Source organism: Corvus moneduloides, chromosome 5, assembly GCF_009650955.1.
Source record: "Corvus moneduloides isolate bCorMon1 chromosome 5, bCorMon1.pri, whole genome shotgun sequence".
NCBI lineage: Eukaryota > Metazoa > Chordata > Aves > Passeriformes > Corvidae > Corvus > Corvus moneduloides.
In genome coordinates this window covers 55,707,932-55,728,029 of record NC_045480.1, presented here as the reverse complement: position 1 = coordinate 55,728,029, position 20,098 = coordinate 55,707,932, and the positions used below count along the sequence as shown (strand labels likewise).

Below are 20,098 nucleotides of genomic sequence, written 5' to 3'. Positions count from 1 at the left end.
ACAGAGGAGCAATCGTCTGTCACATTAATATGGTTCTTATTACAGTATTTATGTCAAACCCCCTGTCTTTCATCATTTTCATTAGCATGAAAAGTAAGGTTTTAACAACTATGGTAATAGGTAATAATGTAGCATTAGAACATAAATCTAGTGACGATACAGATACCCATAAAGTGACAGGGAGGTGTTATAATTTGCTTCCAGCACTTATTTTGGGGACAGATTTGTGTAGGTGGCTTAATTTTTAGGAAGTATTCACTATAATTATCAGAACTAACAGGAACGCTTGGCAAAGGGGAAAAGGAAATCTTTGGGTTGCAATTAAATTGAAGATGAGAGGTAGCAGTTACAGCTACAAGTTACCAACTTTCTGATGGTGCTTGGCACACGTTCCCTTCCTACTTCTGACCGACATGTGACAAAACCTCACAGTTACAGAAGGGTTCATTGCCAGAATCTCTGACTTTGGTACAGGAAGGACACTTTATATGCAGTGTGTATTCACAGGCACAAGTGGGATAAACTGAAGTGAACCAGATCATTGAGTTAAATAATTTAAATGTTAGAATATGCTTTATTCACAGTCAGAACTGTGAGGTACTTTGCAAAGATAGTGGAGCCCCTCCTGAGCAGAGGAGAAATTGCTCAGTCATGAAAATTTACCTAAAGAGCCGAGGTAAAGGCAACCATTATTTGGAAGAATAGGACCATTCAGTGGACCTGCATCAGACTGAGAAAACACAGAAAGGAACAATTTCCCTACACAGTAAGGAAAGGAAAAGTACTTTAGTTATCCAAACTAGCACTTGAACACACTGTTACAGTTAATTTGCGAGGTAATGGAGTGTTTAATGGCTTCCAGTGGTCAGGAAGTTGGTTTTAGAAAGATTGTGGGTGAGAAAACTCTGACCCATCCAAAGCATCCCAGTGATTTACAGCGTTTGTAGGCTGCACAGTGCATTGTGCTGCTGTGAAGCCCCAAGCTAGCGTCCTCTGCTCTGATGCCAGCACTGAATGCAAAGCTGAGGTCTCTTAGCAGTGCTGCTATGGATCTAGAGAGTCCTGAGCCCTTCAGATGTGCACATGTATCAGCAGGCTCAGATCTTGAGGACTGTACACGGCCCTGAGCTGCTTTCCACAGGAATAACCCATTTGTTTTGGGCGTGGTGCTGGTTTTCACCCTGTAGCTCTGTCTCCTCTGGCTGAGCTCTGGGATCAGACACCTCATACTGGTTCATACCTAGTCAGACCACATGCCACCACCTGCAGCCATCTTGTGCATGATCAGGTAATGTTTGTCCATGGCAATCATGTCCTAGTTTTTGGATCAGTCTAGCATAGGTGATGATGGGATTTTGCTTTCACTGCTGACCTAATGCTTTCAGAGGGCTGAAATGTGACTTCCCACATTGTGGTTTGGGAGCAGGCTCCATCACTCTTTTCTTTTTCTTTATATTCTCCTGGTAATGATTTCCACATATTAAAATGCATTGTGCTGCCTTGGAAAGAGGGAAAGCAGAGGGACACTGATCTCTTCTCTGTAGTGCTCAGGGAAAGGACCTGAGTGAATGGCCTGAAGTTGTGTCAGGGGAGGTTTAGTTTGGATATTTAGGAAAAGGGTCTTCACCCAGAGCATGGCTGAGCACTGAAACAGGCTCCCCAGGGAACTGGTCACAGCACCAAGCCTGACAGAGTTCCAGAAGCACCTGGATAACGCCCAAAGACTCATGGTGTGATTTTTGGGGCTGATCTGTGCAGGACACTGATCTCTTCTCTGTAGTGCTCAGGGAAAGGACCTGAGTGAATGGCCTGAAGTTGTGTCAGGGGAGGTTTAGTTTGGATATTTAGGAAAAGGATCTTCACCCAGAGCATGGCTGAGCACTGAAACAGGCTCCCCAGGGAACTGGTCACAGCACCAAGCCTGACAGAGTTCCAGAAGCACCTGGATAACGCCCAAAGACTCATGGTGTGATTTTTGGGGCTGATCTGTGCAGGGCCAGGACTTTGATTTAGATGATCCTGGTGGGCCCCTTTCAGCTGAAAATATTTTGATTCCTTGGGTAAGAAGCTGGCAGCATGAGGTCTGCACATGAAGCTTCATCAACTGGGATATGAATTTATCACATGTGAACTTGTGAACTCTCTTTCCCTGTGCAAATCCCTGCACCCATGTGAGAAATGAGACAACTCTTAAAAAGATTAATTTATTGAAAACAGAAAAATTGGAAAATTACAGAAATCAGAAAAATATAAAAATTTGGGATCCTATGGCTCAGTAGATGGTATGCCCCAGGAGCGCAGGGATATGAGATCTTCTGGCTGAGACAGCACTGGACCTCAGGTAGAGAAAAAGAACTTGAAGTGCTGGGCTGACTTTTAAAAAAATTACTAAAAGCCCCTTAAAAGGGGTAAGGCTTTGAATGCCCCAGCACCGATGTCTCCCACAGCTAGTCTGGAGAGAGCAAGAGGGGAAAAGAGAAGAGAGCCCGCCTCTCGGCTTCGTCCTTTTTATAGTTTTTGCTCCGCCCCCAGTCCGCCCACAGCCCGCCCACAGCCCGCCCCTTCGGTCCAAAGCGATTGGTGCTTTCCCTTTGATGGATCATCTCTGTCCACCAATGGCTCATCGTTGTCGGGGGGGGTGGGGAGGGGTGGTATCAGTTTGAGATAAGGGGAATACAATACCTTCATTAAAATTCAGGTATTCAGGTTGCCATGGAACTTGCCTGCAGAGTAATGGCTCTGTAGCTAAAAATAGCTGCTGGCTATTAAGACTGGGTGGGGGTTTTGGCCTTGGAATCAAAATGCAAGTGAAACACCTACAAAAAGTATTAAAATACATCCAACACACCTCAAAACACTTGTAAAAGTATACAGTAAACACAGGAAAGGTAACTCTTATGGTGTACCAGTGGTTTGAAGTTTAAGGGGCAAGTTTGTGATTTTTAACTGGAAAAATTTTAACTGGGAAGGGTGCAACTCTATTAATAAACTACTTTAAACAAATGAAAACACTGATAATGGAACTGGATTTTTGTACCTGGGCTGATGGGTTAATTGTAACATTCAATTTAAAAATAATTAACTCAAAATTAATTAATTAAAGCACTTAATATGCAAAGACCAAGCACAAATAGGGATTTCATGTATGACACCCAGCACGAGTATTTGGCCAGTGGGTTCAACAGCTGTCCTGGTAGTTTAGGCTCCTTCTCAGTGCACCGAACTGCTCAAGCAGACCTCTGGTTAGTGGCAAGGTGCATTTGTCAACTGCAGCCCTTTTTTCCTGCTCGTGAGTTAATCAGTCTTTGTCACTTGTGTAACTGAGCTGGCTGTTACTGCGGTTGATTTGTGATACAGAACTTTTTTGTCTGGTAGAAATCAGAGCAATTTGCAGATGAAGGTGAGTGCACTCATCCCCATTTAACTGATGGGAAAACAGCAATGAAAACCAATTTCTGAGAAGCAGCAGAGCTGATAGTTAGCCATTGGGAATAAAATCTTGTCTCCTACCATCCCTGTGGATGCTTCATAAATTTCAAGTGAGCCTAATGTGCAGTTTGAGATATGTTTTGATATATATCCTTTTGACAGACAAATCATAGCCTATCTTTGTGTTTCCAGATAGGATGAGCCTGATTCTTTCTAAAATGAGATTTCCAGAGAATATTCATGTTCACAAAACCAAATTCCACTTAAGTATTCTGCAATAGCTGTATGTTTAAGCACACACTCTTGCCTGGTAGCTTGCTCACTACAACATTCACAGAAATAGTTGGCAACCTGGAATTGGATACAGTCAAAGGAAGTTCACGTGAAGTAGACAAATAATTGCCTGTGCAGCGGTTAGCATCAATTTACCTAATTTTCAAAATCCAAGTTCATGAATAATGAACTGCCTTTGTTATCTCTGTCATCTCTTCGTTACAGCGTAGTAGATGAGCACAGAAGCATGTGGAATCCAGGCTATTAGCTAGTGCCAGCTGTTTGTGCCCAGGGAGAGCCTGGCTCACAGCATGTCTCTGCCCTTTGAAGGACACATGGAGCAGAAGGAATGCTTGTGTTATGCGACTAGAAAGGTTAAGAGGATGGCTGGTTACACTGTAAAACTTTCAAAATATTGTTGCACAGACAACAGGTTCTGCAAAGTCCGTTCCAAAACGACCAAGCAGTTTCAATTTACTGTAACAGGCTGAAGTTAAACACCTTTGGCTTTGCAATGGGTTGATTCAGCCCCTATTCTCTAATTGTGCTGGACCTTCCAGCAACTGTGACTGAAGTTAGAAAATCTCTCCTTGCAGCCATTAACTCCTGTGCACGTCCACATTCATGCTTAGCAGAGTGACAGTCACCTTTGGGCAGTGTGTGCTTGCACATCCAGGTGTGCCAATCTGCTGGGATTTATACTTCCATTCCCTGGACGCATTTGCAGGGTGATATGTGCATGTTGTGAAAGACAAGCAGGAATAAATGCTGCAGGCTTTTTAATAAAAATGTTAGTGCCTCTACATTTGCGCAGCAGTGTGGCCTGATTATGCAGGAGCTCTGAGGCTTATCCCAAGATGATGATTTTTACATCAAAAGTAGATTAATGGAAGTCGACAGCCTTGTGTCCATCCAAACACAGTATGAAATGATAATAAGTGTAGAATTGCTAGTCAGTAGGGTCTCATGTCACATACTCAGACTAGATAAATGATGAATATGTAATGAAATTACATAGAATTGAGACAGATGGCTCTAGCTTTTCATAAATGCATACATCTTCACAATCAGATAATAATGCCAATGTGTGGAAAATCAATTGGGATATAACAACTTTGAAAAAGAAAGTAATTTCTTTGCTTTCACTTTCAGATGTGCATTTAAATAAGAATCAAGTTTAATTTAATTATAATTTTTTTCATCATGAAATTAAGCACAAAGAAGAAAAGACACCAAGGGGAAAAAATACAGGGACACTTTAATCTTATTTTGCTTTGAATTGTAGTTATTTATCCTAGTGCCTATAATGAAATACCATTGCCAAAAAGAAAAGACAATTATTTTCTCTCCAATAAACATTAAGATAGATTGATGGTCACTGCTATAAAAAGGATTAAATGAAATTCTTGACACCTTTTCAGGAAGATGTCAACTTGTTCCTAAGAACTCCAGTTATGAGGAAGCTTATAATACAGTCCACTTGTTATTGATAGGGATGTTTAATATTTTACTGACTATTTAAGGTGCAAAGTCCTTGAGATAAATCAACTTCTCATCCTCTCTCTGGATTTTACTATTTCACTAGAGGTACATCTTTCAGGGAATTGACATGATTGACTAGGGACATAGTGTAAAAAATATCATTTGAAATAATGTCATTACCAAAAAGGAAGGAATTTTGAGAACAAAATAATTATGAAGCTCATTAAATTCACAGTTTCTGCGTATCGCAGATTAGTGAAAGAGTAATGGCAGTAATGCAACACATAATTTTGCATGCTGGTTGTGTATTATCTGAATTACTGTCACTTTCTTTGAATTTAAAGTCCTTGCTTGTGTAGATAAACAAATATATCTGTCCCTCATTTGCATGGGGTTTAGGATATTTTCAGGTGAAGCGAAAGTAGCTTTCAGTTTTCTGCAGTCTATCAGCCCAACTTTGAGTAATAGTTATAATGAAAGAATACCTGCTGAGATCTGAGGTGGTAGGTGCCGTGCCAACACACAACAAGGGTACTACAGGTATGGAGAGTTTGTAATCCCTTGTCTCCTGATGAGAGTTCTTGAGTTGAGAGGGAGGAAATGGGTAAAAGCAGTGCTGGGTGGGAGTACTAGGGGTAGTCCTCTGACACTCCCACAGGAAAAGCTTCAGGTGAGATATTACCTTGTATGGCTGTGGAGATCTGGAATCAGCAGCCAGCACAAGAGAAGGAAAATCAAGTTTAGGATGCAGTTTGGGGTTCAGCTCCTAAATTGCCTTGATGTCTTCAGAAGATGACACGAATCCCTGCAGTGGCCTTGCATGCAGACTACACTGTTTACACCGAGGAACAGAAAAATGAGGCTCAGAGCAGTGGACTTGGAGGCTTTTTGTGCAACCATTGGAAAAAAACCAAAAATGCAAGTTCCCTTTTAGTACTATCTGTGCTCAAGAAACAGGTGTTTTCTCAACTCTGCATTTTTCCAGAGCCTCCCAAATGTTATTTCAGCAGTCTTTGCAGGAAGTTACTGCTGGGTGTTGGCTCTTGGTGGAAGTGGGGCAAAAGGCCTGCCCCTGTCAAGCTGGAGGGCACCGATGCTCCCACGGGAAACCCTTACTGGAGCAGTAAGAATTTCTCCCTCATAGGCTGTTTGCTGCAGAGTCATCATAACAGGAGCATGTTTCTCCTTCTGCCGTTTGCCACTTCCTCAGTGATTCCAAAAATCGCTTACAGCTGACTCAAGCCAAGTTACCTAAAGTTGGAGGCGCCCTAATAAGACTTAAGCACTCTTAAAGCAGAAACTCTGTATTTACCTTTCAAGTGGAAGGATCACTGACAGTCTAAAATATTTTAGTGGTATCAGTATTTGCCTTCAGTCTGCATTTACATGCAGTCATGGAGAATCTGGGGTAAGATCTTAAAAGATCACTTTGTGATATTGCCTCAAGAAAATTTCTTTTCTGTGAATCATAACTGTGATAGTTTATTGATCAGATTAAGCCAACTTTCAAAAGAGAAGATAATGCCATACATTTTACTTAAGATGTTTGTGCAACTGCTAAACAACCGAATGTCAGTGAGCAAATGCCTTGGTGGTGGCAAGTGGAGAGTGCTCTTTTCTCAAAGATATCAAATCTTTCATTTTTTATTGATGCTTTTTAGAAGCAAAACAGTGTTTTCCATTACAGCAAGTCCTCAGCTGCCTTAAAAATCAGCAAAGAAGGAGAATTCCTGGTCTGTGCCCCAGGAGCAGCCTACCATCCAATTGTATATGGCCTGTAACCATTTAGTTTTCTGGGCTGCAGCAGATCTATACTATCAGGGGCATTGAAATATGGTTGGCCAAAGGTGGTAGAAGGAACTCTTGGCTCTCACTAAGGAGAAAATTTGCCATCTCTGTGGTACAGCAAGAAGGAAAAATATAAGGGAAAACCCTTATTTCTATACTTCCACTATATAGACAGGAATGAACACAGTTTTCTCTTCTGACCATGGATTATGGGTGCTATCAAAGACAGGCTATCCTATAGGCACAATTCCCAGTAAACAGACCTTACAATTTCTGTCTTTGTAGTGAGAGAGATCTGCAGGAACCAGCAGAAGGTGTCAAAGCACATTGGTGTTTACCACCTTTTGGTCAGTCACACACACACACCCCCCCATACGCACCACACTCTGTTTCTGGCATTTCTCATGCTTCAGCATGACTAAGACCTTTTCTTCCTCTCCATTCCCAGTCAATGATGCTACAATGATGTAGAGTAGGCAACACTTCATGGAGCTGGGCAGACTTCGGTGGAAGCTGCTGCTGTGGGAATCCCAGAGCTATGTGACTTAGGAAGCCTGACTATTAAAATCCTCAAAACAACAGAGGCTTAAGTTTACTTGGCTCATTTGAAAGATAGGTAGAAGAGGAAAGGAGTTGAAAACTTAGACAAAATGAGTTCAGGAGAACCCTTGATGTGATGGTAAGTATCTTTTCAGGGCTTTGCTTGGATACTTCGAACATCTGTTAGCAAAGGCCAGCACTAGTAAATACTCATTAGCAAAAGGCAGACTATTGCTGTTGGCTGGTTTTGTCCCTACTTTCTAATAGATGCATGCATCTCTGCAAGTGAATATTGGAGTCAGTGAAGCTGCATGGTATTAGGCAGTTTCCTGCATGTCTCTTTGCGGCTGAAAATGTGTGTTTTCTTTTCCTTTCCTCCACCTCCCTCCTTCCTCCCCTCCCCATTAGCTCTGGCTTTAAAGCTGTTTAGCTAAAACTCAAATAAAGGAATATGCTAGAATTGGAAAGATAATTATAAGGTCAAAATCCCTCACACACCACTGGATTCTCTCCCTCCTGATGTGGATTCTGGATTTGTCTGTGAAAGCAGAGAAAAAGCTTTCTTTGGTGCATTGTCATTAAAACAGTTAGAATCTGCAAATCCTGTACAGTCAAGACAACAGCAGGATTATGTTTGAATCGTAAGAATGAGCAATGTGTTCTGCTTAATTACAGAAGTTACAGAGGAAAAGGATTTATTGACTGCCCCATCCTTCACCCCTCTAGTGTAGGATTGTTCTCTCCATAGTGCTTCCTAAGTCCTTTTCTTTCCAATGTTATGTGCACCGCATGATGGATCATTCACAGCTTAGCTGGAGGTCTTGCAGCAGTTCTTAATGGGTTAAAAGGTGTAGTTGAGCCTGCTAGCTGCTAGCAGATCATGTTCTCAATGTGGATTTTGGGAAATTGCCAAGGCGTGCTCATCTGGGGCTATCAAGCTGGAGAAAACAATGGTATCTCAGCTCACTATCAACATGTTTTCCCTGGAACTTAGCTTTTACCTTGGTTGTCTCAATTTCATCAAAGAGCTTTTCCTCATTATTTCCCTTTGAGGGTTCAAAAATAGTTCCCCCCATCACTCATGTTCACAGCCTCTGGTTTCACAATCTTTCCCAACTGTTTTGTTAATGTGGACTTTATCTGTAAAATGGTGCTTATCTTTGATCACACTTCAGCTGGTAGGAAATTTCCTGCTAAAATCTTCTCTTTTGATAAAGCCCATTGCAGGAAGCCTTAGAATTATTACAACAAATCCCCCCAAACCAAAAACTGAACTTGATTTTTCTTTCTCTATTTCTTCCTTAACTCCCTCCCCACCCCCAACAGAAATCTTTCCTTCTTATTTAAACTTCTGGTGGTTTATGGATAGTATTTGGTGTTTTCTTTTTTCCTGAATAGAAGGCTGAAGTTCTTTTTGTACATGAGAAGACTCTCCCTGTCTCTATCTAATAGCCTGCACATATTTGTGGCAGCAGCATGCCTTCTCCCAGGTGTCAGATATAAACCCATATTAACACACTTTGGCTCTGTCTCCTTCTAGATGCATCATTGAGAAGCACATGAGAAATTCAGGCCAATACTTTCAACTGCAAACCCACTGTTATTTCTCTGTCTAGGCTCTTGGTTTTGTCCATCCAAGGTCTTTCAGTATCATTACTTTCAAGTTTTTATTTTTACTAAGGTTAGAAGTGTTATTCTACCCTCCTGAAGTTGCTCTGCATATTTCTGATAAAGGTGTTTTAGTGGCTTCCCCCCCCACAAACAGAAGTTTTAATGACAAGCTGTCAAACCATGGAAATGCTTTTCTTGTAACCCTTTCGGGTTTCCAGTTTTCAATAACTGCAAACTCTTTCAGTTTTTGTCTACTCCAGAATGAAGAAAACTCCTAATCTGAGGAAAGCAAACCCAACTCCTCTCCCTAAAACCACCAACCCCTCCATGAGTAGAAAAACTCTACATACTTAATATATCCTGAGAAAAATAGTTGACATTTTCTGAACAATATCTGTGCCATTCCAACTGACTCCGATTTTGATCTTGTGTCTCTACACTTCCTTCTCTCCCTGTAAACGTGAGTTTGTTATATTTTTGCTCCCTGACATTTAAAGTGTCCCTGACATTCACATTGAATACTGTCTGTAAAATGTTGTTATGAAGATGCTTATTCTACTTTAAAGTTGCTCTGAATGCAGGGATAGAAACATTTTCAATTTTGATTCTTAAACCAAGCTCCTTATAGACTTAAGACTAAAAGAGCAGATGGTAGAAGTACTGAAGTCCGGTTCCAGCTGATGTACTGTTAGTACAGCCCTTCAGAAAGGAGCCCAGTGAAAGAAGAGCATTTTGAAGTTCCACTGCTGTTTTTGAAACACACATAGCTTTTTAATGAATACAAAGGGCCCTTGCTGCTCTGGTTCGTGCTGCTCATCTCTGCTTCCATCTCCAAGGAATGCTGTTTCTTGGCTGAGCCAATCACTGGCTCTGCAATCTAGCTGGGTTTGTAAAATGAAGATCTGTCTAGTTTAAGATTAGCTCTGTGAGGTGTGTGCTTTGTCTAACCCCATGTGCCCTCTGTGGGCCAAAAAAAGAGTAAAACCAAGCAAGACTCTTCCAGAAGGAAGTTCATCCTAAAACAGGACTGGATGAGATGCCTGTGTCTCCAGTACCTACTGAAGGAGCCTAGGCCAACTAATTTATACAAGAGCTAAATCTCCCTCTGTCATTCTGCCCTGTGTTACAGCTTCTGAATCGATCCCCAGGAATTCTGTGTGCTCAGTCATGTGCTTGTGGTACCCTGGAATAATTTCAGACAAGTATTGTGATGAAAACAAGAAATCCACAGAGACATCCTAAGAGAAATACGTTACTTTTCTGGAACCGGTAAGTAAAATAAGTGCTGCTTTGGTTACTCTGAAAGGTTGAACAGATATCTAGCTTAGGGTATCTCTTTATGGTATTACCTTAAGCTATCTAGGAAGAGAGAAGATTTAATCACCCCTTTAGGTTATAATTTCACTTCCCAGTAGAAAAAAATCCTGGGACATTTCTTTATGAAAGCATTTGCTATGACAAGGGGTGTCTTTAAAATGATTAGAGGGCCATTTGTTACAGCGATCAGTCAATGAGAAGAGGGAGAAGTTAACTTTATCAGTAGCCTGAAGTATAATTCTGGAGTTGCACTCTGCCAAAGTGGAAGAAAATGAAAGGCTAGTGTAACAAATCCATGGAAGAAGCTGGGATCACAAAGCGACCATCTTTTCTCTAAACTGGATTAGCCAGAGGCAAAATGCTTTCCTCAGTCACTGATTGCCAGACCTTTTTTTTTTTTTTTAACCAGAAAGCTTTAGAAAGTGGATAAAGACAAATTTTCTGCTTCAAAGTGTTCAAATATCAGTTCCTGCAGGCACTCTCAGGGGATTATAGTATTGTTTAGAAACTCACTGATTGGGGGATTTGGAAACCTGAACTGCAGGACTGCACTCATACTAGAAAATTGTTATTGGCAAAGTAGCAGCAGTAGTAGCTCTTTGGCCAAGTTTCTTTGACTTTGTAAGGAGTTCAAGGCCCCTTTAGAGAACCAATATCTCAGGCTGTAGGCAGCATCAGGGCTAAGAAGTTCATAGGGCTTCATTCTCTTGCTGCAGCAAAGTGGTTTCTCCACCAAACAGCTCACTAGCTTTGATGCTACTCACTTGCTTTCATGTTACTGGAAACTTCTACTACGGTGACTGAGCCAAGGCAGGACTTTTTCCCTCAGCTGTGATGTGCAGAGTCCTGTGTCAATGCTAAGTCGTTGAGACCTTCCTTTTCTCTGGAGCTCTCATTGGAGTTCTGTCGGAAGGACATGTATTAGAAGGTAAATGCACATGCTCTATTTTGGTATCCTCTTGAAGGAAATTCCTTTGCCAGTGCTTCCTTTGGCTCACCCAGTCTGCTCATCTTCACGTGGGAAGCTATTTGTAAAACAGAGTTTTGATAGAAGTATGAAGCATTCCTCACCAGGCTGATGTTTGGTAAACCACCAAGCAGTACTGTGTCCTGGAGGTATCACGAGGGTATGTGGTGACTGAAGATTGAGCTACCAACAGTGATGGGAAGTGTTTTAAATAAGTTTATTTAGTTAATATTGAAACTACAGCTTTAAAATAACCTGTTTATTGTGTCATAACACTCAGCAAAGCCCACATTCCCTTTTGGTTATCTGTCAGACATTTTTATGGTCCCTGCCACTTGCTTGCAAGCTTGGAGACAGAAAAATAGGACATCAAATGTATTAGATGGGGCTGTGTTTCCTGAGAGCAACCCCTGCCTTCTGTCTCATTTCAAGTGTGGGCACTTCCCCTAATTCATGAATGGTAGCTGTTTATATCCACAGTAAGAGTGAGCGTTCTCACTGATATAAATTGATCCAGTGCCACTGCAGAGCTTTAGTCCCACTGCAAGGAAAATTGCAAGCACTATGGTCATTTTGAGTAGGAGACATTCCTCCAAATTGGTGACAGTTCACAGCTTAAATTACCTGATTATTCCAGTCTGACCCATGGAGATATTGACAACTTTTAAAAGCTTATTCTGACAATTTACATTTCTGGGTAACTTAAAACATTATTTGTTTTGTTTTAGTGGTTTTCTTCTTTCTAGTTAAAAGCCCTGAAAATACTAAACACCTGTCAGTCTGGCAGAAAAACCTCTTCTTTCTTCATTAAAACTGACAATAGTCAGAACGTCGGGTCTTAAGTGAAAACCATAATTTTTTTAAATCTTAGGTTGGATTCAGCAAAGGAAGAAAAACAACTCTTTTCCTTAAAACAAAGGGAAAAAAATCCATAAATTGCCATGAAATTTCAAGTCTGGTATGTGACAGGTCTGCAGTTTCAGAAATGGGAGTTTTACACTTCTGGAAAGCCATGATCCCATAGTGACAGCCTCCCCATCACGAAGTATTCCTGTCTTGTCAAAGAAGCTTTGAAAGGAACAAATGCTATTTCATCAGTATCTTGAAAAGCTCGGTTTTAGTTGTGTTTTGTGTATGCTTTAAATAACATAGAGAAAGTGTGTTACATGATGGCCTAGCAATTAAAGGGCACAGTTGGCTGTCATCTTTGTAACACTGCCTTGCTGGTGTCTGTCGAGCAGCCAAAAGTTTTTTGTGTTGCTGAGCACAGAATTTCCCCACAGGCAAAATCCCATTCAGACAGGACAAAGAGTTTGTTCCAAGTTGTGCTGTCCCTTTTTTTAGGCATCTTCCAAAAATTAGGCCAGAAGGGATATTCCAGCATCTTGCAGATGGTGTATGCATTTATTTTGAACGGCGGGCGGCCAGTTTGCTGCCATTCAGCAATCCATGCTGTGGTGACATGGATTTCTGCCACATTCAGAGTTTTCTGGTGTTTTGCTATATTTCCAAAAAAAAAACCAAAAAAAACCCTAGTTTAAGAGGGGAAAAAAAAGCAAACTCCACACTGTTGTTGTTATGAGTTTCAAAGTGTAGGCAGTGAGTATAAAGCCTTCATTTCTCTTACATGGTGATACTTTGGTCTTATAGCTAGTTGAGAAGCTGTATATCTGTGTCCCAAGAAACTGTTACCTGATGTCTTAAAATGTTCATGCAGATTGATTCTGTAAGGGGTGATTTCCATTCAATATGCCTTCCTCTTCTCATCTAGATTCAAATATGAGACATAAAATTGCAGCCTCATTTATTTTGTAAAAATCCCCAAAAACACAACCTCAGTTATTGGATGAATTGTGTATTAAGTTCCTATGTATTATTTGATGGTTCTATATATGGTTACTGTATGCCACTGATTCTCTGTGCTGATATTTTCTGGTATTTGTTTTTCTTGTATGTAGAGTTCACCAGAGAAGGCCTGCTTTCCCTGCCTGGGTGCACGTAACAAAGGATTTCAGTGACTATTGTTAGACTGTCTTTCTTTTTCTCTCCTCCTTATTAATATTCATCCCATTTCAGGTAGTGGTGTACTCTCTATACAGCTACAGTTCCTTGTGCACAAGAAATAACATGAAAATATTGACATGGAATCCTGGCCTTAGGGAAGCCCTTAAGTACCATTTTTAAGGGCTTGATTTAGAGCCTAATTAGGAGGTTTTTCTCCTTTCAGGGCCAGGTGCAGGGTACAAGCTGAATCCAGATCCCCTGGAATATGACATTGCCAGGTTGCTGAAGCAACAGAAGGAATAGATGTTGGCTTTTCTAAACCTGCAAGATGGGACTTCACTTAGTGTTAATCTGAGGTCACTAATCTGTTTCTTGCATGTGAAAATACCTGTGTCGCTGACAGACTACAGCTGCATGACCTGGAGAGGTGTGAAAGGAGCTTCAGAGCTGCTCAGTCTACTCACTACCTTACCTCAAATGATGAAAGTTTTCCCATTCCTAATGTTATCCCCATCTTCGTTTCAAAACCCCATGTCCTTCAGACTTCTCTGCGCCTCCCAGTGTTGATTTTCAGTCATTAAGGAACTTGTACCTCTATGCAGGTGATTCATTCCTTCTCTATCACTTCTTTTCTGACATTTGAAATTGGATTTTTCAGAGGTACCACTTTCCTATAACTGATAAGGAATGTTTGTTTCTGTCAAGATGGATTTTCTGTCTTGCTCCTCTGCTCTTTCCCTTTATCTGCCCACTTTTGCATTGTTCTTGCAGTTCTTCGTCTTCAGTTTTGACTTTTCTCCCACCCACTTTTCTTGCCTACTCTTTCTCTACTATCTTCTCTGCTCTTCATGTGTCTCTTCAGACTCCTTTCACAGACATTTCTGATGCTCTGCTCCATTACCTGAATCTCTCAGCCTGGAGATGGTGCAGTGGCTATAAAGGTAACAGAAAAGAAAGTCCAGCTCCCTCTTTCCAGCTCTGGCCTGTGTGTCACAGACAGTTCTGGGTCTTTTATTTTTTTCCCAAAGCATGTTGGTTTCATTGGCTTTTTCAGTAGGAAAAATTTTTATTCCTCAAAAAAATGTGTTCAGTTGGTACCCAGCATGTGGTTTAAGAGATCTTGGTTCAGGCTGTGGTCACCTGATTTTCATTATTCTGGTCATTATTTCTTGTTAGAGTTTCATTTTTTATAAATTATTAAAGGCTAGTTGAAGGCCAAAAAACTCTAGGCCAGACAAATCATAGCGTGGGAATTCACCTGGAACAAGGGCACCACAGAGCATTAATGAATTAGTCACTGGGCTTCCTGCTACTCTGAAGTCTTTAGCTCTTTTATTTTCCAGAAGAAATCTGTTTTCTATTGTGCCATCTCTTCTCTTCCCAAAGTGCAGAAGAAGTAAATACCAGGTTTGGGAGTAGAGAGTTCCCTTCCCCTATTCTCTGTGTGTAGGCATGTGTTTCTTGGGAAGGACCAGATATGGATTAGCCCAAGCTCTGGGGAACACTGTGATCTTTTCTCTGTCCTATGTAAGTCTAGGGGACTTACAGTTTTCCAGTGGGAATAGAAGTGTGTAGGAAGGGGATTTCTACTGAGAGGGAAAGAAAGGAGAGCTGGAGTCCAAAAATCTTGCATTGGTCACAGCTGAAGAGGGGGCTAGAACAGCAGCCCAGATCATGAGGCTGGATAGGGCAGAGAGAAGTGAAGAAACAGGTGAAACCTGACTAGTGGGCAAAAGGGGAGGGAGGGAGGGAGGGAAAGTATCTGAGTACCGGAATAGCTGAGGTGGCCAGCTGAGGAGATGCAGCAATGGATCAGGCAAGACTCATTATCAGGGAAGATGCAGCCACAGGAGTGAAGAGGGGCTGGATCAGAGCACTGGAAGTGGAAATAGGTTGCTGTGGCACGCAGGGCAGAAAAGAGTTGTGCCTGGGAAGGGTTGGAAGTCGAAGCTGCATGCAGGGGCTGCTTGGAAATGCTTCAGGCTCTGTGTCAGTGTGACTTAGTGTGATTTTCTATCCTATGCACTTCAGGGCTTACGGGATGGGCTAAGGGAGAAGGAGAAAGGCAGCCTGCTGAGATCTCACAGCCCTTCCCACCATGAGCTGTGTTGCTGGCCAAGCATCCTTGGCAGGCTGCCATTGTCAGCTGAGCTTGTTGGGATCACATCAGCACCTTTCAGAACTGAAAGAGATCTGAGCAGTGTGGCTCTTTTGTTTAGTAGGAATCGCACAGGAAAAACCATGAGCAGTGATACTGAAAAGCAACATCCTGTTACCTTCCTCTTTAATATAATCTTTTCTTATGTGTGTGTGCTTGACTGTGACTCTCAAAGGATACTTCATTTTAAAAGTTTCTTAGAAAATGCAGCCACGTGAAGTGACTGTACAATCTCACTGCTGTCACTGTACCTTTCATTGAGGATGGAAGACTTTTATCAAGTCTTTAATTTACCTCAAAGTTTTATTCCATCATTGCTCTATTTTCAATTCCATTTTTATAATAACAGGACTTTCTTTTATTTACATTGGTGAAACCTTGAATTCATAAACTGTCAGAATGATTCTAATGTAGAATAAGGCTTTATCACTGCATATAAATATATTTAGCCTGAGATCCATTCAGAGCAATCTTTTGTGGTTTCAGAATAAACGTAACACTTTTTATGTGTACAAATCACTAGATTTGAAATGAGATTTATGACATTCGTTGCCATTGTATAGAGAACGAGGGGAAATATGGGGAATATTTTCCCAGTGTTTAAGGCTGCACCACTTTGAAATAATAAACCATTCTCTCCTACTTCAAAGTAATTTTATAGATAGGTTTAAAGAACACTGAGGGTTTGTCTACTGCATTTGTAATTTTTATACTCAGCCAGAAAAAGACTCTTTGAAAAATGTTTTTTGCTCATTATTGTTTGTATTAAAATACAGTCAGTGGACCGTGACCAGCATCAAAGCCTCAACATGTGTTCTGTGCTGCACGTTGCAAGGGATAGTTCATGGTACAGTTGGATACTTCAGGCAGAAAATGTTTTTTCATTCTTCTTCTCTGTTTTGCAAGCAAGATCATGTCACAACAGACATTCAGCCTCCTATTTCAGTGTCTCATTACCAACTGAGAAGACAGCTTGCTGAGGGAGCTTAGCCAAGGTCACAAAGAAAGTTTACAGCAGAGCCAGGAACTAGACCCAGATTCTCATTAGGTCCAGCAAGCATCAGCTTGGCTAAAGCTTCCTTAAGGATCTTGCCTGCTGCTCGATTTTTCTTTTGGTTGTCCAAGTTTATTGGCAAACTTGTTTGGTCCTCTCCTTGAGCAGATAGGGTAGCATCAACACTTTCTCTTGGAAAAGTTTGGAGAAGTTCTGTCTGGCACTATTAGCTCTGCAGGAAACGTTTCGATCGATTTATCAATTGCACTGTAAAATGAACTGTGCAACTGTTGTATTTTTATTAGAGAAGTGACACAGATGAATTTTGTCACAAGATTTGCTCGATATCTGTTTTACCACAAGTGAGGAGTGCCTTTCAAGTGAGAGCAGCTCTCAGTTATGGATATCCTGTCTTCTTTTTAGTTTTCTTGTCACAGAAAATATATGGTAACTACCAGCTTGCATGAAATTGTTAGCGGCTGAGACTTTCTGACCTGCCTGGAAGAAGTACAGAAAGAGCTGAGGGAACAGTGGCTAGCTTAGCAAGCCTGTGCTTTCAAGCTGCTTTGGTGCATGTAAGGAAAAGGTGAGTTCTGGTGGAATATAACACCACTAGGATGACATTGTGGGTACAGAGGTGGAAATAGCTGGTCACATCCATTTTCCCTGTATGAAATATTGACAGTATTCCTCCTGTTAAAAAAAAACCCCTTTGGGGCTCTGTACTGTGTCTGAAGATCTGCAAAAGGCAGCAGAAAGGAGCAAGTGTTAGGTGAGTAGGCTTAAAGTGAATGTGTCCTGTGTGGAAAATGCCTGTCAGTGCAAACATTGGAGAAAATTGGAAGCACACATGTGCAGCTACCACTTTTCACACAGAATCCAATGGTGTGAGCTGCATCTCCTGTATGTGTTCCATGCACACAAGTGGATGTTTTGTGTTCGTACATCCTCGTGAGCCAGTGCTCCCTGTGCACGCTGCATGTGCCTGATGGGGTGGGTGGTTTCTGTGTGCCCTGTGTTCTTGAACACACATTGTCTATAGGCAGTACCTGATCTTTTTCATTTTTATGGAGTCAGGATTCCTGGGAATGCTATTACTGAACATTTCTGGGTCAGCCCTCATCATGATAAATATCAGTGATGTTCCTCCGAAGTCAATGTACTGGCACTGATTTAAGGTTTGACCTCTTCTTACCTATATTCTTTTGTGAATGTGTTTCTGTCACTAATGTACTCCGCTAAGTGCCTGCTAGATATATTGGAATAGGTTGCCAACGGACTTATTTCATGGTTGCTTTTAGAAAATGCATTTCTCGGACTATTTTTGATTATCTTTGTTCTCTCCTTTCCAGCAGATTGTGCTTTTGATGTGTTTATAATCATGTATTATTCCTTCAAGGTAATGTTTGGAATCTCCTTTCACTTCTAAGGCAAGCTGTCAGCTCTAAGACTGTAACCAGTTTTGCTCTCTTGTTTTGCAATTGGTTTTTTTTCTTTCTTTCTTTCTGTATTTTTTTTTTGGGGGGGGGTTTGTCTCTGACTTTTGTTGTTGTTGTTTTTCTTTTCTTTGGTGTATTTCCTTCCTTTGCACTAACAGGAGCTTTGTTCTGGCAGATAATGGAATAGAGTCACAATCCCTTAAGTGCAAGTATTTCCTCATTACCCATGGTAACTGGCTATATTTCATAGTACTACAAAGAGATTTTATTCTGCCTGGGTAAAAAGAGCCAGTAATTGAATTTGTACTAAAATATCTAATATACTAAAAAAAAATATTTGCCTACTCATTCTATCCAACACTAGCAGATGGCTGATAGGCACACGGTGCTTAAAACTTTGAAAGAGATTTGTAACATTATAAAAAGAAAAAAATCTGGATGTTTTTGAGTCAGTCTTGATACAAAGTGGAAGATTTCTGCCTATTATGTAGTTTGAATCTAAAATGTAAGTGTGACAAACCTCAATGACTACAAAAAACTGAAAATGTTTTCTTTTGTATTCCTTACTTGTTTTTTTTCTTTTTACTTGTATGCTGAAGCTCATTGGGAGTGTTATGGTAATTTCATCAGATCACTTGAATGTCACCAATTTCATCCAGAGATGCTTTTCTTGCAGCATCCTTCAGGTTTGGTTTGGCACAGCTGTGACTTTAGCAACAGGCCACCTGGACAGTTTCTTGACACTTGGGCCCATATAGGCAGTGTATTTCAGTGGATTTTTGGTTTTAATAACTAAAAACACCAGTGTGAGAATGATTTGCATAGAAGTAGGCCCAGTTGCTTCCCTAAAGCAGATTCAGGAATATTTTTATTATGGAAATCACTAAAGGTGTGTGTAAGGAGGAGAGATGCATATCTCTGTTTATGCCCCAGCAGAGCACCTGGAGCACATTCAGAGCACAGCAAAACATAAAAGCAGGATCCCCTTGCGGACGCTCAGGGAGGGAATTTAACAAACAGAGCATGTTGTGAATGACCCATCCCTTGGATATTTTCCCAACCTCAGGCAGTCTCTGGCAAAGGGTCTGCCTAGATCAGGGGTTACAACCAGGCCAGTGTGTTTACTAGTACCTGAGCAACCTGGACTCCAGAAATTTGGCTAATCCATTTTTAAATTCACTTATTTTTCAGCTTTTGTAATATCCCATTGTGCTGTATGCAAGGAGTACCTCTCATTTCTTTTGGACTTGCTGCATTGTCATTTCCCTGGATGCCTCCATCTCGCTGATAGGAAAAGCAGCAAACAGAAGCAGCTTCATACTCATCTTCTTGATCTTACCGACCTCTGTTAAAATACCCCTCTGCTATCTTCCCTCTGAGCTCAGCTGTCTGTATCTGTAGAGCCTCCCTTTAAACCAGGCAGCCTTGATTATTTTTGATATCCCTCTTTTCTGGTCTAGTGTCCTTCTTTAGATGGGGTGGTGACAAACCTTCATGCTGGTGGACCGAGAACACAGACGGAGGTAATGAGAGTGCTACAAGTGAGCACATCCCTAAATCTTTTTCCACAGTTGTAGCACAGATATCAGCAATAATCATCCCGGTTTTACAAATAAATCCTTCCCTTGGCTGCTTGCAGATCTGATAGTTCATCCTGAGAGATTTAAAATGATGTGATTTTCCTGCACCCTAAGTAAAGAAATCTCAGATGTACGAAATGAAAGATACTGAACTGCCTTTAAATTCCCCATACTCGGAATAAGAAGCCCAAAAATAAAATTAAATACTTGAGTCACTTATTAGGGACAGGGTTTTTCTCTGCCATATCTTGATTTAAATTGAATGTGTCATTTGGCATTAAGCAAAAAGTGAGCTGTATCTTGAAAGACAGCATAACTCATAAATAGTGTAGCCATAAGCCAGCTGATGGCTTACTTATAACCAGGCAAATCTAATATCCTGCTTTGCTGTAGGGTATGTGATTTTCTCCACACTCCTGTAATTGTTTATTGTAGAGGATGGTGAATTTGCCACTTGCCATGAGCTCATTTCTTGTCTTAATGCAGTTAATACAGATGAATATATTTTTAAGGATT

General features: G+C 41.0%; 1 long non-coding RNA gene across 1 annotated transcript in view; it reads left to right on the top strand.

Moving 5' to 3' along the window:
• LOC116444339 overlaps positions 1 to 20,098 on the top strand; it is a 399,973-nt gene that overhangs the window by 136,458 nt on the left and 243,417 nt on the right. The window contains exon 3 of the long non-coding RNA XR_004240279.1: positions 10,253 to 10,392. This is a non-coding gene — a long non-coding RNA (uncharacterized LOC116444339). The remainder of the gene's footprint in view (positions 1 to 10,252; positions 10,393 to 20,098) is intronic.